This window comes from Oratosquilla oratoria, chromosome 8 (assembly GCF_046742065.1).
Source record: "Oratosquilla oratoria isolate Oo_2021 chromosome 8, ASM4674206v1, whole genome shotgun sequence".
Lineage (NCBI taxonomy): Eukaryota > Metazoa > Arthropoda > Malacostraca > Stomatopoda > Squillidae > Oratosquilla > Oratosquilla oratoria.
In genome coordinates, this window is record NC_134784.1 from 682222 (window position 1) to 707170 (window position 24949).

Genomic DNA, 24949 nt, shown 5'->3' on the forward strand with positions numbered 1-24949 from the left:
TAATTATTGATCATTTCTAGCTGTTTGTTTATTATTTCCTTATTTTTTCTTTATTTGCTTAGTTCTTGTTTGTACGTTTATTTGCCTATTCATTTGTCATCTATTTATCTTATCTATTTTATTCATTCGTTTAGTTGCTCTGTTTATGCCGGGGGAGGAGGGGGGACTCAATGCAGGACCAAGGCGTCCGTGAAAGGGTTGATGTCCTAGAGAGTTTTGGGTTTAACCCTGAAAGATAAGAAATTCCTTTGGGGGCGCTTCAGGTACGAGGCAAAAGAAAGACAGATAGAAAGAGAGAGAAAATAAAAAGAAATACAAATAGAAAGAAAGACGAAAAAGAAAGAAAATAATGAGAGATAGAAAAAGTTTGCGCCCTCATCAGTCGAGACCCAAACAAGGCCAGACAGAGGCCTTCTTCTCCTCTCAGGGGCCTGGGAGACTTGCACAGACGGGAGGAACCTTTCTTAAATCGCCATACGACGACTCTTTGTCTTTGTCTTTCCCGATAAACATCCATCACGTGTATCTCTGTATCCCTCCCTTCTTCCCTCTGTGTCACTCTTTTTCTCTACCTAGTAGATGGGTAAAGTATTTAGAAAAAAACAACGTACCAAATCCAAGGCAGTTTGGATTCAGACAAGGACGATCATGCGTCACCAATTTAATATGTTTCTATTCAAGGCTAATAGATGTATTACAAGAAAGAAATGGATGGGCTGATTGTGCATTTCTAGACCTAAAAAAAGCTTTTGACAAAGTACCACATAAAAAGTTACTTAAGAAATTAGAAACTGAAGGAGGAATACAGGGCAAACTGCTTAAATGGATGGAAGACTTTTTGCAAGAAAGAAAAATGAGAGTGGTGATAAGAGACAAACACTCTAACTGGGATGAAGTAATAAGCGGTGTTCCCCAAGGAACACTTTTGGCCCCAATAATGTTTGCTATATATATTAATGATATGGATAAAGAAATTTAAAGTTTCATGAGCTTCTTTGCAGATGACGCAAAACTGTTAAAAAAAAAATGAACACGGAAGAAGATTGTGAGTCACTACAGAGTGATCTTAATAAAGTATGGGAATGGAGTAGGAAGTGGGAGATGGAGTTCAAAACCAAAAAGTGTAGTATAATGGAATTTGGAAAAAGCAAAAAAAGAATAGAAGGATCATATAAATTGGGAGAAGAAGGAATAAAAAAGTAGAAAATGAGAAGGACCTGGGAGTCATTATTATGAATAATATGTCACCTGAGAAACATATAAACAAGATTTTTGGAGAAACTTATAATTTAATAAGAACAATCAAAGTGGCATTTACCTGGATGAAGAAATGGTGAAGAAAATATTAATCACTTTGATAAGACCAAGATTGGAATATGCAGCAACGATGCACCAAATAAAAAAAAATGTATAACAAAACTTGAAAGAATACAAAGAGCAATTACAAAACTGGCACCAACACTCTCATAACTATCATATGAAGAGAAACTAGCAAAATTTGAGCTACAGACACTAGAGCAAAGAAGAGAGAGAGGAGATTTGATAACTATTTACAGAATCATGAAAGGCATAGAAATTATTGAAAGAGAGGATCTAATAAAATGGGATGAAAGAAATACAAGAGGACACGGAAAGAAAATCAAGAAAGACAGCTATAGAAGAGATCTGAAAAAGAATAGCTTTCCTCACAGAGTAATAGACATTTGGAACAAGTTAGATGAGAAAGTAGTGTGTGCAAAAACAACACACACACACACACACACACACACACACACACACACACACACACGTCGGTCGGGGTGGCAGCGAAGTCTGGACTCCGGTGATATCTTCAAATTTCGAGGATCACAATGACAAGGAAGTACCTGTGTTGTATTAATAGGGGAGGGGAAAGCTCGTGGTGTAGTGGGAAGGTGAAGAAAAAGGAGAAGGGGAGGGATTACGGAGGAAAATGGAAGGAAATGAGGAAGGGGAAGATTGGGTCCAGGAAGTCAGACGGCATGTCAACAAAAGACGGCCAGACGATAATGGCGAAGTCGAAGAGATTAGTAAGAATGTAAAAAACAGAAATATAGATATGAGCAGCGCAATGGAAGGTAAAGATAATTATTTCCATGGATTTAATGAGGGAGGAAATGACAACCTGCCCCGACTAGTAAATCTAGAGGAGAAAATAAAAGAAATTAATCAAAATTGGGAAGTTAGGTATAACCAAATAGAGTTGATTACTCAACGAGTTGATTAACCGGAAGAAGTAAAGAAGGAGAATCAAAATCTAACTAAAGAAATAGTAGAATTAAGAAGACAGTTTAGAGAAGTAAAGGAAGAGAATGAGGAATTTAAGAGTAATAAAGAGAATAGCAGAAGAGGTAAGTGGTTGGAAAAAAGTACAAGAGAACAAAAAATGGAATTTAGAGGTATAATGAAACAGCAGATGAAAGAACAAACTAAGGACGCAGTTATTAGATGATGAGGGAGAAGGAGAATATAGTAAGAGACTTAGTGGAAAAAAAAGAAATGTGTGATTATATTAGGGATTGAAGAGAAGAATAATCTAAATAGGACTACATGAATAAATGAAGAAAAAGAAAAAAGAAATGAAATATTAGAAGTAGTTCAAGAAGATCAACCAGAAACAGGGAAAGAAATAGAAGAAATATATAGACTAGGGAAATACAATACAGATAAGACCAAACCAATTAAGGTGAAATTCAGGTTACAAACAACAGTAGAAAAGAATATCTTAGCAAAAACAGGGAAACAAGTAGACAGTGATCAATATAAACAGGTATGGATAAAAAGAGAAATAAATAAAGAGGAAAGAGAGGAGGAGAAAACAAAGAGACAAGAAGCTAAGAAAAAAACGAGAAAAGAACAGAGTCAGGAAAAAAGAAATTCTATTGGAGAGTAGTGAATATGAAAGTGAGGAAATGGTTAATAGCAGAGAAAAATAGAAGGGAAACAGAAAACACAATGGAAGTAGTAGAAAATTAAAGAGACTTGAATGAACTGAATGATTACCTGAAGGAAAAAGAACCGGACATAATGGGAATTGTAGAGACAAAATTGAAAGGTCCACTACCACCCAACAGTGTAGGACATGGTGCATATAATTATTGGATTAGAAACAGAGAGGTAAAACAAGAGGGTGGAGTTATGTTCCTGACTAAGAAGGATATAAAAGTGAGGAATGTCACATATGGAAAGAATAGAGTAGAAATGATTATGATGGAAGTGGAGGACAAGGATGGGAAAAGAAGGAAGTTTGTAGTAAATTATGTGCCTCCTAAAACGGCTTTGTGGGAAGAGAAAGAACACAAAAATATGTTAGAAGACACAAGGATAAGACTAAATAAGATGATGGAAGATGGAAGAAGAGTAGTTATAATGGGTGACTTTAATTGTAAAGAAATCTACTGGGAAGAGATAACATTGAAGGGTGGAGACGACCTATGGGGAAATGTACTAATTGATATGATTATAGAACATACAATGACGCAATGGATACAAGAGAATAATAGGTATAGAAATGAGGAAGAACCATCGAGACTGGACCTAATAATCACATCAGAACCCGAAATAGTGGACAAGATTGAATATAAGACACCAATAAGTAAAAGTGACCACATATTGGTTGAACTGGAACTAAATGAGGAAAAATACATGAAAAAACGAACAATATAGAGAGGGATGATAGATATATGGAAAAACAAACTTTGATGAAATAAGATAATTCTTTCAAAAAGCAGACTGGAAAAGGATACACAAGGTGGAAACAACAGTAGAAGAGAAATAGAATAATTTGACAAAAATTTACATAAAGAAGGAGTGGAAAAGTATGTTCCAAGACAAAAGCAAGAAAAAGAATATGTAAAGTGCTGGTACAACAAAATATGTAGGGAGTTAAAAGACAAAAGGGATAAAGCTTGGATAAAATGGAAAAATACAAAAGACCTGAAAAATGGAAAATATATACTAGTTATAGAAATGAATATGTACAAGTGTGCAGAGAAGAAAAGAGAAAATACGAAAAAGATGTCATAGAAAAATGTAAAGATCAACCAAAACTATTTTACAGATTTGTAAACAACAAACTGAAAAACAAACAAGAATTAGAGAAACTACGTCAAGGAGTTGAATATATAGAGGAAATAGAAATGGCAGAAATTATGAACAAGCCTTTTAAATCGGTGTTTACAAGGGAAAAAATACAACTTAGAGATATCGAATGGGAGGAGAAAGTCCCCCCTATGAAAGAGATAGAAGTATCAAGGAATAAAGTAATGCAACACTTGAGTAATCTCGATGTCAGAAAACCGCATGGACCAGATGAAATAGCAAACTGGATTTTGAGAGAATGCAGGAATGAACTAACAAATAAAATACATAGCATAATAAACAGTTCATTAAAAAAAGGAAAAGTTCCAAAAGATTGGAAAAGAGCAAATATAGTACCAATATATAAAGGGGAAAACAAGGAAGACCCTACTTACTATAGACCGGTCTCTCTAACATGTACGATAGCAAAAATCTGTGAAAGAATTATCAAAAGTAGATGGGTACGGCATTGGAAAAAAAATAAAAACAACAACTTACTAAATCCAAGGCAATTTGGATTTAGACAGGGCCGATCATGCGTCACAAACTTAATGTGTTTCTATTCAAGGCATATATATATATATACATATATATATATATATACATATATATATATATACATATATATACATATATATACGTATATATACTTATATGTATATATGTATGTACATATGTATATATGTGTGTATATATATATGTATATTCATATATATATATATATATATATAATATATATATATATATATATAATATATATATATATATATATATAGTAGAGCTTGTGTCAGGATTAGAAATGGAGAGAGTGAGTGGTTCGAGGTAAAGGTGGGACTTCCTCAAGGATGTGTTATGTCGCCCTGGCTGTTCAACTTATACATGGAGGGGGTAGTGCGAGGGGTAAATGTAAGGGTAGTGGGTCAGGGATTGGAGATGGTTAAAGAAAATGGAGAAAAGTGGGAGGTCAGCCAGCTGTTGTTTGCGGACGACATGTCCTTGTGGCAGGATCGGAGGAGGGATTGAGGAAGTTGGTGACAGAGGAAGTTGGTGACAGAGTTTGGGAGAGTGTGTGAGAGAAGAAAGCTGAAGATAAATGTAGGTAAAATTAAGGTGATGAGATGTACAAGGGGTGAAAGTGGCAGTAGTCTGGAAGTGAGCATTAAGGGAGAGCGACTGAAGGAAGTGGATAGTTTTAGATACTTGGGTGCAAATGTGGTAGGAAAAGGTGAAGTGAAGGTGGATGTAGAGTGTAGATTGAGAGAAGCGAGTAAATGCCTTGGTGGATTAAAAAGTGTAATGAGGAATAGACATTTGGGAATGGATGCTAAGAGGAGACTGTATGAAGGAGTGATTGTGCCAACAACACTGTATGGAGTAGAAAAACATGGAACATAAAGAGAGGAGGAGAGAAGGAGTATGAATGTGTTTGAAATGAGGTGTCTGAGAAGTATGATGGGGGTTACTAGGCTGAATAGAGTTAGAAATGAGGAGATGAGGAGGAGAACAGGGGTGGAAAGGGAGCTGGGAGATAGGGTTGATGAAAGAGTATTAGGATGGTTTGGACACATGGAAAGAATGATTGAAGAAAGACTAGTAAAAGAGGTATGGAAGGCAGATGTGGAGGGAGTGAACATGAAGGGACGTCCTAGGATGAGGTGGATGGATGGGGTGAAGGGGGCTTTGGAGAAGAGGGGAATGTCTATTGAGGAAGGACGGGAGAGGACAGAAGACAGGGGTGAATGGAGAATGGTTGTATATGGATGATGTTGTGATGCATGAGGTGGAATGGGCGGGGGAATGGGGGGTGAGGTAGTATGTGTGAGCAAATTGTGACCCAGCCCAAAGGAATTTCTCCCCGCCTTCTCCTTTATGTATGGGGTGACGGAGAGGGGGGTCGCCGATTTAATGAAGCGGCCTTGCTGTGGATGTGCTGTGTCTTGCGACACTGCTTCTGACCTAGGGCAGTCGACAAGGTGCAGGAATATCCCGTCATCCAGGAGGTGCTAGGATCAGCGGGAGGGTGGAGGGGTGTGGAGTGTATTCAGGAACGAAATGGGTGGGAATGATTTTCTGCCTTTTCCTTTTTGGCTACCTCCCGTGTAAGGAGGTACTGTCCTGTCTATATATATATATATATATATATATATATATATATATATATATATGAATGTATGTATATATGTATACATATTGTGATGGCCCACCATCCTCCATGTATATAAAATGTCTGTATCTTTATGTCAATCTTTACTTGTAAGATAATTATGTATGTACTGTAAATTACGTGTATACGTTGTGATGGCCCACCATCCTCCATGTATCTAAAAATATCTGTATCTGTGTTATCCTGTACTTGTTAGGTAATTACGTATGTACGGTAAAAACGGCTTGTAGACTTTGTGGGATCTACTCTCTCTAGGCCGACGGACGTGAACTAGTTCTGTCCGGCTCATCCTTCGCCTTCCTCCCGTCCTCGCCAACTGTATATATAATGCATCTGTCGGCTCCTAAGCGCACTTTCGTTGGCTGAGCGACGCGTAACTTTATCTCTCCCATATTGCTTTTGCTCTAGTACCGTGGCGTCACCACGTAATCTATATTCTCATGACTTGGTTTTCGGTGGAGGAATTGTCAATTGATTAATTTTGTTGTTGTAAAGTTCTTATATTTGTTTTGTTGGCTTTTTGTTATACATTAAATTAGTTATCTTTGTTAACTTCCGTTTGGATTTGCCTTACCCACATCAAGGCCACTAAGTACGAACCCCTCCTAGACATATTTCCTTATATCCTTGCGGAAGGCATAACAATATGTATATATATATAAATGTATTTATATGTATATATATATATGTATATATATATATATATGTGTGTGTATATATGTATATATATATATATGTATATATATGTATATATATGTATATATATGTATATATGTATATATTTTGCAGTAATTCACAAGGCACACGTGAAAATAATATGCAGAAAAAAACACTGGGAAATAATAAGCTTAGTCCGAACGTTTTCGTCTATTTAAGACATTATCAAGGAATACACAGTTACAGAGACAAAGGTGGATATATATACATAAAGTAGAAGACAAGCTAGGAACATGGGAAGGACACACAAGATGCTTCACAATCAGGTAGAGCCGATGTTTACATATACGGACGTTTGGTCCATGACGTTACGTCACCCCGGCTTAGTAGCACTTGGAGAAGTTCTTACAATTTTATCAATAACAAAATCATCAAGCTTAAATAATCCTAAACTTAAATTGATATTATGGTCAAAGGTTTGTTTAATATGACTGGATTCAATAATGTTTCTTTCTAATAAGGATCTACAAGAAATTATTACATTAGAATTATCCCAGTCAATAGGATGATTGTGGTCTCTTACATGGACAAAAAGGCCACTGGAACTTTGCCCACTCCTTACACTATATTTATGCTGATTTATCCTAGTTTTTAAGTCTTTACCAGTTTGGCCGATATAAAATTTGTTACATTTAAGGCATGGAATAGAGTAAACACAACCCTCATTTACTTCAGGTGAATTTCTAATGAGCTTACTTTTTATAGTATTATTATTTTTGAAAACCAAGTTGATGTTGAATTGTTCGAGAATATTAGGCAGACCAACTAATTTCTCACTGTAAGGAAGAACCAAAAGGTTCTTTTTGTCAAATACTTTTCTTACGTGTGAGGTGTTATGGAAAGTTTTGTAAGCCATTTTATGAGATGTGTCTACTAAGTGCTTTGGATATTTTAATTCAGAAGCTATGCTATATATCTTCCTCAGCTCATCATCCAAAAATTCCAGGCTACATATCCTGTAAGCTCTAAGAAACATAGAACTAAAGACAGAAAGTTTTGTCTTCTGATGATGAGCCGAGTAAAAGTGGACATATGATGCGACATTAGTAGGTTTTCTATAAACGTCATATTTAAATTGTTTACCATTTCGATGAATTAAAATATCCAAAAATGGCAACTTATTCTCTATTTCTATTTCAAAAGTAAATTTGATTGAAGGGACCATACCATTTAGTTTTTCAAGAAATAAATCTAAGTTACGATTAACTGGCCAAAGACACAAGATATCATCAACATATCTTTTCCACACAACTTGTTGGGGAAGAATCCTAGGTAGTAGTTTCATTTCAAAGAATTCCATGTACAAGTTACTAAGTACTGGGGACAGAGGATTTCCCATTGCCATACCAAATTTTTGTACATAGAATTCACCATTAAAAACAAATTTACAATTTACAATCCACAACTTAATAAGTTCAATTATGGTTTTAGCTGGAAGTGGCAAGTCATGTTTTGATAATAATTCTTCTTCAAGATATACCAATAAGTCAATTACGGGAACACGGGTGAAGAGCGAATTATATCAAAACTAACTAGTTGAAAATCATAAAAAAAATTCTAGATTATTCAAGTAATTAATGAAATCAACGTTATTTGTGACGTGGGAAGAAGATATAGTACCCACTAAAGGACTCAAAATAGTAACAAGCCATTTGTGTATACACCACATCACCACATCACCACATTCCCATACACCATGCAGGCAATGTCACAATAACCCAGACATCATGGCACCAGATATCCGCTCCGATCGACACACGGCGACAGCCGAATCAGCAATTTAGCCAAGCGCACAGAAGCGGACTCACACACAGACACACGAACACACACCAATAGATGCAGTCAATCGCCAATTCGGAATAACACACGGCAACACAATAGTAATCAACCCTTCCCCCCTGGATATATTATGTATTGTAGAATGGGATATAGGTAGTAATTATGAACCAAGAACAAACTTGTAAAGGGCCAAACATTCCGACTAAAAATCTTGACTGAGAGCACCTCAAAATTCAGCAGACTCAGCATTTCCGGACGACAAAACCGGAGTGCACGGGTCCCGCAGGAGTCGGTGTGTGACGTGCCCTAGTGATCAATTGTGTACAGAACTGTGTTAAAAACTTTATTAATAAACCAGAAAAATTCGAATAGAGTGAATTTTGACGTAGCACCTTACCCCGCTACATTGGCGGCAGCGGTGCTCCCACGCTCTGAATAGAAACGCCGTCCTCAGCCATACAACCAAGGTTACACAACCAATCCAACTGGTGAGCGGTGCTTCCCATTTCTAAACTCCGAAGAGTCAAGCCTACTTTACACCAAGAAACACTGGTTACACTCGTGCCTACCACAGAAGGCCGAATAAAATCTTCAGCCATTCGAGCCACGCCTACCACTCAGAAGGAGCAGACCACGGTCAACGAAGAAGAAATTGTTTATCTTCGACTTCTCATATCTTCAATCAAGTTCCCAGAGTAAAAGAATCAAGCCACTTGATTCTATTCAGCTCCAAGCAAACCAGCAACGCCTACAGCTCAGAAGAACACTGTCCACGAAGCAGACATCGCTTCGTCAGCAAGCATTCCAAGCAAACGACACGTCTACCCACTACCCCTCCACCAACCACTCCCTTCGAGACGACAGTCTGAATTCTAAGATTGCATCAATCTTAGAATCGGTGGTGAAATCGAAGGCTTTCGATTTTAAACCACCTGGTGGCAGTACGCTACCATAGTCTCTGTAGACAGATGTCTACAGTGACACCTCTGTCAGAATAGAAGAACCTGTCAACTCTACACAACTCTATCACCATTCAAGCACCATAACACCAAGTACACAATTCCGGGCAATCGTCGCAACCGACTCCAACCTACCTAAACCCTTATCAAGGTAAATGTTGTAATTCCTATCCACCCTTCATACCATTTTATTATATTAATAATTCTCGTCTACCCCTGAAATCCCCCTGATACTCGCTTTTCTCTCCCATTCCATGCGAGCACCATACACCTAGACTTCATACGTCTAGATGTACCCAACCACAAGCAGCCTCACCTGGAGGTAATTGCCCACCAATCAACACACATATCATCAAAATAACCTACCAACAAAGAAAATCTTCCAAATCATCGTACGTCAAGACAAACCGATCTACAGACAGCGACAGCCCCACCTAACGGTAACTACACAGCTGTCTACACTTACAATTTCGAGTGTCCAAGGTAACAGTGCTATATAATATAAACTATATGAAATTAATCACAACATAACCAGTGCCTTATATATATATAAATCTAATAATACTATATTGTTCATACGTTAAGTACTTGCAGCAATTGCTACAAATTAATATAAAACTTACGTAACTGTATTCAACATTACCATACTTTATAAATGCAAATTATAATTACCCCTATATGTATTTTGTCAACTTCTAACTTAACATATATTTGTGCATGCATTAATTTTTTTTAGATTTACCTTGTTATATATATTGTACCAGCAAGAACTTTCATATTACCCTTTTATGCATATTTACAATTTCATGACATTATTATTACCCTGCTTTACATACATTGTATCATTTTTATATGCATTTTATCAGTTAAGTGATTCTTGTTTGCATTATACACATTTTTATTATAATATTCTAAATATTACCCATTGATGACTTATATCTCTCCTCTTATCTAACTATAACACACTATCTTTTAGGTAATGCATGCATCCCTAGTTAGACACTAACATGGCTTCAGGAACGAGATCCAAGGTCAAGAATTTAATTGACACATTCCTTTCTCCCTCGAAAGAAAAGAAACCCCCCAGTGACATCGATTATTCCACACCTAAAGTAGATTCTACAATTATTCCCGAGAATAACGTTGACAACCCACACTTAGAATATGTCCCATTCCACGAAGAACTGCTTGACATAAACCAACTACTCTTACCCCTCAACCCCCTCCCCCACACCTCACCACAACTCCAAGTTGCCCCTCATGTAGACCCCCAACAACAACCCCCAAACCCCACCACCCATACATAAGAGAACTTAGCCTGCCCTTCTCCAAACCAAACGTTAAGTCAAACATCCTTCACACCAGACCCCTACCCAACACCAAACCCCGCCCCAAATCCATCACAACATCCCCACCCAACCCAACTGCCAACCAACCCACATACATCCCAACACCAACCTACAATAGTCAATAACTACCAAACTATCTCCCCTCTAATCGAAATCCCCACCTTCTCTCAAACTAGCGGACTCTCCATCACTGACTTCCTAACGTCATGTGACCTTTTTTTCTCTAAAAATCCTAACTACTCTAACTTAGAGAAGATAAATCTATGCCGCCAGAATATACAAGCCTCAGATGAGCATAGATCCACGGCTCGAATGCTTGATAACCTTATTGCTGGTGGAATCACATACAATGAATACAAATCCCATCTGTTTAATGTCTTTCAGAACAAACAAACAAACAACATTAACTTTCTCCTCACATTTCTAAACAACACTAGAACTCAAAAACAGACTAACATCAAAGACAATGTTGCCAATGCAATAAAAGAAATTAGGGAAAATCTAGAAAACCAAAGCCCTTGGACCTTCACAAACATCTCAGGAAAAAAAGCAATGACATTAGAAAACCTATACACATTACTAGAGATAGGCCTTTATCTTTCCCAACTCCCACCAAAGTGTCAAAAAGAAGCAGCTAGAAGGGATTTAAACACCAGAAAACCATTAGCTTATAATTATATCTTAGATATCACCAACGCTTGCAACATTTCCCTCTCCGACCAGCATCATTATGCTAGACTAAATAGCCTTCAGTCACACCAGGCCCCTAGCTCCAATACAGCACAACCATCAACCTGGTATTCCTACCATCTTTCAACAACTTACAACACCAGAGACTGCATACAAAAACAACAAATACAAGCACAAAACCGCACTACCCCTTGCTCAGTTCATGGAACAACGACTCACACAGATGCCCAATATAGAGCACAGCAACACCAACAACCACAGACACAACACCGCACTACCCCTTGCTCAGTTCATGGAACAACGACTCACACAGATGCCCAATATAGAACACACCAAAAAAAAAACAACCACAGACACAACACCGCACTACCCCTTGCTCAGTTCATGGAACTACCTCCCACACAGATTCCCAATGTAGAGCCCAACAACAAAACCAATCAGCTACGCACCCCCCCCCCACACCACTCAACATATCAAGACCAACACGGCCAGGTAAATACTGCAACCTACACAAAACTACAACTCACTCCAACGAGGAATGCTCTCAACAAAGATCACAACCACATCCTCATCAGAGAACAAACAGACCAGTTACGGCATCACAACAAACACCGTACTCCCACAGAACGTCAAACTCAACACACACAACTCAACACCGATTGGGGGAACGTGTACCAGCCTCACGCACCAGACCACCATAGGAACGTCCGACCCACCCCACAACTATATCACTCTAAAGGTAACACTAGATCAAATCAGTGTTGACATGATGGTTGATACAGGCACAAACCTGAACCTCATCCCCAGAGCTCTCTACGAATCACTTAATGACCCACCCCAAATCCAGTACTCCAACACAGAAGGTCTACTGATAGAAGGAAGTACCATATCACTTCATGATATGATAGACTTAGATATAGAAATTAACAAATCCCAGTTAGGCCTCACATCCTTCCACTTAGCAGATGAATGGAGTCTCGACCACCAAGGAATAATAGGTTTAAAGTCCCTACGAGAATGGAAGTCCATCATCAACTTAGATACCAACAAAATCTCCTTCAGAGATAAAAATGACAACTCCAAAAATTCCTGAAACACCCGATCCAGACACACAACCTCTTTCATGTCTATCTGGCTTAAATAACCCCACTCCAACTAAGAGCTACTCATTCCGTCCACCACCTTATGTCACCTCAAAGGCACTGATGTCTAACACAGTCATCATACCCCCTAGACATTCAATAACAGTCCCACTTTATATACCCGGAGCAATCGAACATCAGGATGTCATAATTGACCCAGACACGTCAAGAGTTAACAACATATCCCTCGAACCTTCATGGGATTTAGTGTCAGAAAACAAACACACCCTAGCTATGTTAACAAATCTCTCCGACCAATACCGCAAAAATCAGAAAGAACACAAACATTTGTTCAGTCCACCTCCATAATTCCCCAATCCAAGAACCACTCCCACAACACATCAACACTGTAGGACAAACACAAAACCTCACCCCTATCCACCCCAACCAAATAACAACATCAGCCAACGAAGAGATACGTAACAAGCTACTAATCCTCCTCCAAAGGAATAGATCGGCTATCGCCTTAGAAGGCGAACCTCTAGGCAAATGTGATATAACTAAACACCACATCCAAATCCCCCCCAACACCACCCCCTCATACACCCCCGCTTACCGCATACCCCACAGTAGGAAAACACAAGTAAACAACAGTGTGCACGATATGTTACACCAAGGTGTAATTTCTCAGAGTCCCCTTGGAACAGTCCCCTCTTCCTAGTCCCTAAGAAAGACGGAACTCTACTCCCTGTTGTAGATTTTAGGAAAATCAACCACCTAACTCAATCTGACCCACACCCACTACCTGCCATGCAAGATGTCTTGCAATCTATAGGAAACGGGAATTCTGTATTTTCCACAATTGACCTTAAGTCAGCCTTCTGGCAAGTGGAACTGACAGATGAATCAAAACCCGTAACTGCATTCTCCACAGATAAGGGACATTTCCACTTCGAGCGCATGCCCTTTGGCCTTAAGAATGCCCCCTCAACCCAACAGAGATTAATGAATCGCATTTTCAGCGATATGATAGGAATCTCATTATTCGTCTACTTAGACGACCTCATCATCTATAGCCCCACACAAACTGACCACCTCCATATACTAGAGATTATCCTAAAAACACGGGATTGAAAATCCAACTAGGAAAGTGCAAATTCCTACAGACGGAACTCACCTTCCTATGCCATAAGGTAGACGCCCAAGGCATCCATACCACCACAGACAAAATAAATGCCATAGCAAATTTCCCAACCCCCAGAAACGCAGATGAAACAAGAAGTTTCGAAGGACTAGCCTCATACTATAGACACTTCATACAAAATTTTGCACACATAGCATCCCCTCTCACCAAATTCACAAGAAAAGGCGAGACATTCAAATGGTCTGAAGCGGAACAGACAAGCTTCGACACCCTTAAACATGCTCTTACCACAGCTCCTGTCCTAGCCTTCCCTGACATGAAGAAAGAATTCCTTCTTTACACCGACGCCTCCTCTAAAGGAATAGGCGCAGTCCTACAACAAAAGGATGAAAACGGGAAAGAGCACCCCATTGCATACGCAAGTAGAGTACTAAATAAGCCTGAAAGTAATTATTCAACAACCCACAAAGAAGGACTTGCATTGATATGGGGTTTAAAACATTTCAAATATCTCATACTAGGATACAAGATAAATATCTTTACAGAACACCCACCCCTAGTCTACCTCAATAACACTAAAGACCTACATGGCAGAATTTCTAGGTGGAAAAACACCTTACTAGACTTTGACCCAAAAATCACACACTAATATGGAAAAGCTAACGTAGTAGCAGACTCACTAAGCAGACAAATTCACATATCAACCTTAACAAAAACAACCTGTATTCCTATGCAAGACCTTAGAGAAGAAACAGACAAAGACCCGACATGGTCTAAAGTAAAACAACATCTACTTTCAAGAACACCCTTACAGTCCCGACCACCTGTCCCTATAGAGGAACTCAAACTGGTCGACGGAATCATAAGGAGAACCACTAACGACAGAGAAGTTACTGTCATCCCCAAAGCCCAAGTTCCCAAGTTCCTACACATATTGCACGACAGCGCAATGGGAGGCCACTCAGGCAGGGACAAGACACTGACTACTACTAGGCATTCATATCTTTGGACACATGTGAAAAAAGACATAACCACACATATAGACTCATGTGTCACTTGCAACCAATTCAGAGGACCTGACCCCAAACAACTCAATATCAAAGACATCCCACTCCCTGCTGAACCATGGGAAACACTTGGCATTGACCTACTTAAAATGCCAACGAGCCATCAAGGTTCCAATTATGTACTCACAGCAGTCGACTATCTGTCAAAATACACAATCCTAGTTCCACTACAAGACAAAACAGCAGAGACTGTGGCCAAAGCATTGGTTAACAACATATTCTGCAGGTATAATATACCAAGACAAATGCTGTCTGATAACGGTTCTGAATTCAAGAACGAAGTAATGCGCGAAATAGCACATTTATACAACATAAATCAAACCTTCGCCACTGCCTACCATCCACAAGGGAATGGACTAGTAGAACGCACTAACAGAAAAGTGCTTGAAATCCTCAGACCTTTGGCCAACGATCTTTCGGATAGTTGGGAAGATTGGCTACCCCAGGTACAAGCCAGTACCAACAGCACAGTCAACTCCGCAACAAAGATGTCCCCCCATGAGATCATATTTGGCCAAAGAATGCGGCTACCCTACCAAATCTTTAACCAACCCCCACCCCCCTTATACAACCTAGAAAACCTTACACAATGCCTAAAAAGAGGCATGCAAAGTATATACAAACAGGTCAGAGAAAACCTCAAAGCAGCCCAAGAAAAAACCAAAACCAAACAACACAATCGATCATCTCCACTCAACATAACACTTGGAGACACAGTCATGGTCAGAGACTCTAATAGAACTAACAAACTCAAACCCAAGTTCCTAGGCCCCTTCACAGTCACAACCTCACTCCCCAACAATGTTTTCCTATTAACGGACCCTTCCGATCACACAACCGTAACCATACACGGAGAGAAATTAAGAAAAGTCAAACTCAACCTACACGCAACCCCACCTCCCAACCAGAACCCACCCACCAGACTAACAAATAACCCAACCAAGCGCAATTCCCATCACATGACACTACGTCGACGCAACTAAAACATACACTTTAGCTCTCGCCCCTGAAGATGCAGGACGTCATGCATTCCTCAGTGGAGGTTAAAATGGCCAACATTACAATAAGAACTTCTTTCCGCATATCTATCAAACCTTCTCTACTTCCTTCCGACCACTATAACCTTAGCGAGAGTCAGATATACATATCCTTAATCACTAAAACAAAAACTCCATCCACAGGATGCAACCACTACTACTACTCCCCATCCTCGTCCACTTCTCACCCAGCTTACCCATTCCATTTCCAACTAACCAAATCCCAACCTTGCCTCTCAGAACTCACAACACCCAAAGTCAACCTTTCCGAGACATGCGACTTTCGCTTTTCGGACAACACTCAAATACACCACATCCACGTAGGAAATAACCACTTCATATTTCTCCCCCACCCCACAATAGTATCCGTAATATGCCTACACAAACCACCCTCCCATCATAAGATCAACGGCTCTATCACCCTACCAGACACCTGTCACATCTATATGATGGACTCAATGCTCCTACCTAACCAACTCCACTACCAAGGCACTCTAAACACCACCCACAATCTAGGTCCCATAACCCAACTAATACTCCCACCCCTCCCTAAGATCCCCGATACCATCCTCCCAAGTGAGATAGACATGGTACGTCTCCTAAACAAATCAACTACCCTTGATATAGACTCTTTAGATCTACACTATAAAATCTTACCCTATGCCTCCACTGCCCTCTCAACCTTAATCATCATTTTTATAATAATAATAATACTAACAAAGTACTTTTGCATGAAATAAGTGCTTGAAAAAGGTTTTCCCAAATTGCTGTAAACCTAGGATAAGTTTTATCTTGTGTCTCACCAATATCTTACCATACTATAGTGCCATACAAACTCACAGATAAGAGTTTCTCAGAAAACACAGATAGTGCCATACAAACTCACAGATAAGAGTTTCTCAGAAATAATATATAAGTGTCATACAAACTCATAGATAAAAGTTGAAAATATATATAAATACTGTTGAAACACAACATTATTCCCCATTCAGAGACACAACATCACACACCCATTATTTCTTGTTCAACATGTCCTCTTGGAACCCTCATAATCAATTCAACATCACACACCCCCTTCTCCACTTATAACCACCCAAAGATTTTGTGTCTCTGACTATATAACTATATATATATATATCAATATTATATTTGTTAACCATGTACCATTAGGTGCCGGGTGCCACCTAACCCCAGGGGGAGGGCGATATGTATACACCACATTAACCACATCACCACATTCCCATACACCATGCGGGCAGTGTCACAATCGAGCCCAGACATCGTGGCACCGCACATCCGCTCCGATCGACAGAGCGGCGACAGCCGAATCAGCAATTTAGCCAAGCGCACAGAGGCGGACTCACACACAGACACACGAACACACACCAATAGATGCAGTCAATTGCCAATTCGGAATAACACACGGCAACACAATAGTAATCAACCCTTCCCCCCTGGATATATTATGTATTGTAGATTGGGATATAGGTAGTAATTATGAACCAAGAACAAACTTGTAAAGGGCCAAACACTCCGACTAAAAATCTTGATAAGGTGACTGAGAGCACCTCAAAATTCAGCAGACTCAGCATTTCCGGAAGACAAAACCGGAGTGCACGGGTCCAGGAGTACTCGGTGTGTGACGTGCCCTAGTGATCAATTGTGTACAGAACTGTGTTAAAAACTTTATTAATAAACCAGGACAAATTGTAAGTGACGGATCCTGTGGAACTGATGATAGGTCTAACTGGATAACCAGGTTTGTGGGTCTTAATCAATCCATACATGTAAGGCAAGGAAGGGGACAAAGAAGAATTTTTTTTTATCAGATGTTCATGCCCTTTCAGAATCTTTTTAACATTGCGATAAAAACTCACTGTTTACAGATTCAAGCGGGTTTTTAGTAAGTTTTGTATATGTTTCACAATCTCTCAATAATGCTCCCATTTTTTCAATGTAATCTAATTTGTTAAGAATGACAATGCAATTACTTTTATCAGCTCTAGTGATGTGTAACTGTTCATCTCTTTTTAACTCACGGTAAGACTTAAAAAACATTTTAGGACAATTTGGAATACCGGGTGCTGATAAAGAAGCATATACAAAACCCTTGCTGATGTTGATATTTTGAGTAGAGACTTCACCAAATTTTTCTAAGTTGCAAAACCCTTTGGCCACGTTAACATAGTCAACTTCGTGTTGAGTTGCTGCGAAACTAAGACCATATCCTAAAGCACATTTTGTAGCACTATTTAAAGGTTTGTCAGATAAATTTATAACAAAATTAGGGTTGGCATGCTTGGACCAATCACTGTCTTTAAGCAATAGAGACAGTTTTTTGTTAAGTTTCTCACTAAGAACGTTACACGAATGTCTTAATTTACTATAAACAATAATCATATATTTATATGTATATACATGTGTGTGTATTATATATATATATATATATATGTGTGTGTGTGTGTGTGTGTGTGTGTGTGTTATTATATATATATATATGCATATATATATATGCATATATATATATACATATATATATATATATGTATATTTATATATATATATATAAATATATGTTTATGTGTTTGTGTATTATATATATATATATATATATATGTATATATGTATATATATATATGTATATATGTATATAGATATATATGTATATATGTATATATGTATATATATATATGTATATATGTGTGTGTATATAATATATATACATATATATATATACATATATACATATATATATATATATATATATATTAGAAAGTAAACGCTGGACTCATCGTAGAAAAGTTTGATTCCGACCTCTACGAACCCCGTCCAGGGTTCGTCTTCATGGATATTCATAGGTATACAAAGGAAATCATTATATATCGGCACGTTTGTCACCCTGAGGAGGGTCTTCCAGGCGGCCGTTACAAACATCCAAAATTGTACAAAATGTGGATTCCGTAGGAAAATAACATAATGCAAATGACGATATTAATACTTTTAGTTAACACAGTAGTTATTATGAACGACTAAACAATATAATTACCCGATATATAATTGTACCCATTGCCCAGCGTTCACTTTCTACTAAACTATGGCTCCAGCTATTCTCGAATACATATATATCCACGGTCTTCCTATGTTCCTCCGATAATTGTACAGAACTTGATAGTTTCTTACCGCTTTGTGTTTTGTCAGTAACTCAGTTTTCTTGTGAGCGTTTATCTGTAGTTTATTGTATTTTTTTCCTTGAGACAATAGTCGAAATGGAAGACATTGGCCGATTTGTTTTTGTTCACCTTCCCGAAGCAAGAGCTTTAGTGAGGATATGAAAAACATTACGAAGACGGACAACTGTAAATGTCGTGATCAACTATGTATATCAGAGAGAATCTGAGGCCACAATATTATATATATATATATATATATATATATATATATATGTATATATATATGTATATATATATGTATATATATGTATATATATATATATGTATGTATATATGTCTATACATATATATATATATTTATATATATATATATATATATATACATACATACACCTAATCAATGCTCTATTACCCTTTTATATGTATACACATATTCTTATATGTGTGGCAGGGAGCATAAATGCACATGTAAATGTATGTGCTTTATGTGCCCACCGATTAACAAAACAATAAACTGATGTATTCAACTTGTCAAACGTATTCCCTAAAGCTATTCCGAAAACATAAGAAGATCGTCCGTGGATTAAAGATGACCCTCGGCTTAAAGATCAGCAGCGCCCTCATCAAAGCCAAGAAGACGGTGACGTCAAGTGTCCGACCACTCTGGGACCTGGTTTGCTGCTGCAAAGGGCCTGGATCGAGCCCTAACCGATGGAACGCCAAGGAAGAGCAGCCCATAATGGCCGAAACCCACGAGAAGGTGACCTTGTATGGCATCTTCATGGCTGAGAATCCTTTGCACGATCAAAGGGAAGTTTTGAATGAAGGGCCTATTTTGTACATTGATAACCCTTTCGAGAGCCTTCCCGAAGTGAAGGAAGACAGCCCAAAAGGCCAAGAAACAGCCATAATGCCCACTGATACCTTGGAAGAAATTCTGTCCCAGAGAAAAGCCATGGAAGCCAGGAAAGAGAGACTGGCAAAAACCTTGGAATGGAGCTCCACGAGAGGTCTGCAGAGGCCTCAGAAACCTCCTCTGAAAGAGCAGCCACGAACATGCTTCCTCCCATGTTCCTGCTCTAAGGTCCGAAAAACTCAGCTCGAAAGAGAGGAACTCGACGAGCGAGTACGGTACAGGCTCGGGGAACGATACCTGTATAATTACTATTACCTCCCCGAGCCTCAAGACAACCAGGAAGTCGCCCAGGAAGCAGCGAGCGACTGCGAAATTTCTTGTTTCTGCCAGCAGGCAAACAAGACTAAGCCCTTTGACATCGAAAAGTACTACGACGGCGTTCCGTATTATCTCCGGAACGTCCCAGTACGCAAGGTCCGTCGTTCCTGCGGTCGCCAGAGACACCGTCTCAGAAGGCGTTGGCCAAAACACCTCGAGGGAACCACAAAGAAATGCTGCTTCTCTCGTTTTCTCAAGAAAATCAAAGACCTTTGTAAACCAACACAATGAATAGCCCGTGAAGGCCATTAAGAAGGTGTAATAAAGCCCAAAATGGGACACAATGTAGCCCAAGGTGTGACACAATCAAGCCCAAAATGTACACTAACTGGTGTACACACACAAGCCCATACCTGTGTGTGTGTGTGTGTGTGTGTGTGTGTGTGTGTGTGTGTGTGTGTGTGTGTGTGTGTGTGTGTGTGTGTGTGTGTGTGTGTGTGTGTGTGTGTGTGTGTGTATGTATTCGTATAAGCCTGTCTATGTCTTTTGAAATGCATTTAAGAACTTGCAGATCGCAAAATTTCACGCTTCACTGTTCTGCCTTTATATATTTTGTTATAACCACAAAATTGTTTGTTCACTTACGGGACGTGGACCCTTCACTGAACCGAGTTTTACAGACCGGGACCCCATTGAGTCCTGAGTCGGTCCCTTGGTGAATAAAATTGTCTGGCGTCATCCGGATGGCAGGTGTCTTCAAAAGGGTTAATTTCGACCTGTAGAGCCCGATGGGAGGGGCTATCCATGGCTGTCGAAAAACTGATACTACGTCGATGATAATTTATATTTATGTAATTCAATAAGATATGAGACGGGACACTACGAGCATAGCTCCCCTTCCCGTAAAATACAACTAGGTAAATACAACTAGGTAAACACACACACACACACACACACACACACACACACACACACACACACACACACACACACACACATACACACATTGATGTGAATATTTTCTTTGTTTCCATATATCTATATTTTTTATTTCCTTGTTTCTTCATACATTCATACATTCACTCACACATAAACAGAATTACACACACACACACACACAAATACACACACACACACACACACACACACACACACACATTGATGTGAATATCTTTTTTATTTCCATATTTCTATATTTTTTATCTATTTATTCATATATTCACTCATCCATCCATCCATCCACTCACACGCCCAGTCATTCATCCATCTATCCATTTATTTATTCATTCATTCATTCATTCATTCATTTTTATCTTATAAGCATAACCACAAGGTTGAAGAACCGGGGATAAAAATGAATTTGATCTAATCTGTGGTGGCAGAGGCTGAGGCTCTATGAATAAGCTCATGCGCGCTTGACCAAATGCTACTTGAAGGAAACTATGATTTAGTCATGGCGAGGTAAATTTGAGGATGACCTTTGTTGAGATACTTCTTCGGTACTGGTGGTGAAAGTGGTGGTAGTGTTGGTGGTAGGGTTAGTGATGGTGGTAGTGGTGGTTGTGTTGGTTGTGGTGGTGGTGTTTGTGGTGATGATGGTGATGATAGTGGCTCTTGTCGTTGTGGTGGTGATATTGGTTCTAGTGGTGGTTGTGTGGTTTTGATGTTGGTGGTGATGGGGTTAATGATACTGGTTCTAGTGGTGGTGGTGGCGACTCTGATAGTGGCTCTAAATGGTGTGGAGAAAGGAGGTGGTATTATACCATACCCTAAAAATCCATATCAGCCCTGACCGTGGCCAGCCACATGTTCTATACATGAGTACACTATTTATTTCTTTTGAAATAATTTTATGCATAAACTTAACATACCTTTTTTTTTTTTTTTTTTTTGCTGTGTCGTCATTTCGGCTACAGATTTACATGGAAGTCAAGGAGTAAATGGCGAGATGCATCAAGCCTTCGAGGGCAAATGACAGGTTGAGAGTGGCTGGTATAGACACATTTAAGAAGAGAAACTCTTGAGGAACCCATGGCTGCTCTGGTGGCAACGCTACACTTCGACGGTCCCTCTCTTTTCTCTCTCTCTCTCTCTCTCTCTCTCTCTCTCTCTCTCTCACACACACACACACACACACACACACACACACACACACACACACACACACACACACACACACACACACACACACACACAATCTATCTCTCTCTCTCTCTCTCTCTCTCTCTCTCTCTCTCTCTCTCTCTCTCTCTCTCTCAAAAGGCAGGACCCCACGAGCATAGCTCCCCTTCCCGTAAAATACAACTAGGTAAATACAACTAAGTAAATACACACACACACAAACACGCACGCACACACACACACACACACACACTTACATACACACACATACACATACATGTCGGTCGGGGTGGCAGTGAAGTCTGGACTCCGGTGATATTTTCAAATTTCGAGGCTCACAACAACCTGTGTTGTATCAATAGGGAAAGGGAAAGCTCGTGGTGTAGTAGGATGGTGAAGAAAAAGGAGAAGGGAAGGATTACTGAGGAAAATAGAAGGAAATGAGGAAGGGGAAGATAAGGCCCAGGAAGTCAGACGGCATGTCAACAAAAGACGGCCAGACGATAATGGCGAAGTCGAAGAGATTAGTAAGAATGTAAAAAACAGAAATATAGATATGAGCAGCGCAATGGAAGGTAAAGATAATTATTTCCATGGATTTAATGAGGGAGGAAATGACAACCTGCCCCGACTAGTAAATCTGGAGGAGAAACTAAAAGAAATTAATAAAAATTGGGAAGTTAGATTTAACCAAATAGAGTTGATTACTCAACGAGTTGATAAACTGGAAAAACTAAAGAAGGAGAAAAAAAACTTAACTAAAGACTTAGAAGAATTAAAAAGACAGTTAAGAGAAGTAAAGGATGAGAATGAGGAATTGAAGAGGAGTAATAAAGAGAATAAAGAGGTAAGTGGTTGGAAAAAAGTACAAGAGAACAATAAAATGGAATTTAGAGGTATAATGCAACAGCAGATGAAAGAACAAACTAAGGACACAGTTATTAATGTGATGAGGGAGAAAGAGAATATAGTAAGAGACTTAGTGGATAAAAAGAAATGTATAATTATATTAGGGATGGAAGAGAAGTATAATCTAAATAGGACTACAAGAATAAAGGAAGAAAAGGAAAAAGTAAATAAGATATTAGAAGTAGTTCAAGAACATAAACCAGAAACAGGGAAAGAAATAGAAGAAATATATAGACTAGGGAAATACAATACAGATAAGACCAGACCAATTAAGGTTAAATTCAGGTTACAAACAACAGCAGAAAAGAATATCTTAGCAAAAACAGGGAAACTAGTAGACAGTGATCAATATAAACAGGTATGGATAAAAAAAGAAATAAATAAAGAGGAAAGAGAGGAGGAGAAAACAAAAAGACAAGAAGTTAAGGAAAAAAACGAGAAAACAACGGAGTCAGAAAAAAGAAATTCTATTGGAGAGTAGTGAATATGAAAGAGAGGAAATTGTTCATAGTAGAGAAAAACAGAAGGGAAACAGAAAACACAATGGAAGTAGCAGAAAATTAAAGAGACTTGAATGAACTGAATGATTACCTGAAGGAAAAAGAACCGGACATAATGGGAACTGTAGAGACAAAATTGAAAGGTCCACTACCACCCAACAGTGTAGGACATGGTGCATATAATTATTGGATTAGAAACAGAGAGGTAAAACAAGAGGGTGGAGTTATGTTCCTGACTAAGAAGGATATAAAAGTGAGGAATGTCACATATGGAAAGAATAGAGTAGAAATGATTATGATGGAAGTGGAGGATATCGATGGGAAGAGCAGGAAGTTTGTAGTAAATTATGTGCCTCCTAAAACGGCTTTGTGGGAAGAGAAAGAATACAAAAATATGTTAGAAGACACAAGGATAACACTAAATAAGATGATGGAAGATGGAAGAAGAATAGTTATAATGGGTGACTTTAATTGTAAAGAAATCTACTGGGAAGAGATGACAGTGAAGGGTGGAGACGACCTATGGGGAAATCTACTACTTGATATGATTATAGAACATACAATGACGCAGTAGATACAAGAGAATAGTAGATATAGAAAGGAGGAAGAACCATCGAGACTGGACCTAATAATCACATCAGAACCTGAAATAGTAGACAAGATTGAATATAAGACACCAATAAGTAAAAGTGACCACATATTGGTTGAACTGGAACTAAATGAGAAAAAATACATGAAAAAACGAACAATATAGAGAGGGAATATTGATGTATGAAAAAACAAACTTTGATAAAATAAGAGAATTCTTTCAAAAAGTAGACTGGGAAACCATACACAAGGAGAAAACAACAATAGAAGAGAAATGGAAAATTTTGACAAAAAAATATAAAGAAGGAGGGGAAAATTATGTTCCAAGACAGAAGCAAGAAAAAGAATATGTAAAGTGCTGGTACAACAAAAAATGTAGGGAGTTAAAAGACAAAAGGGAT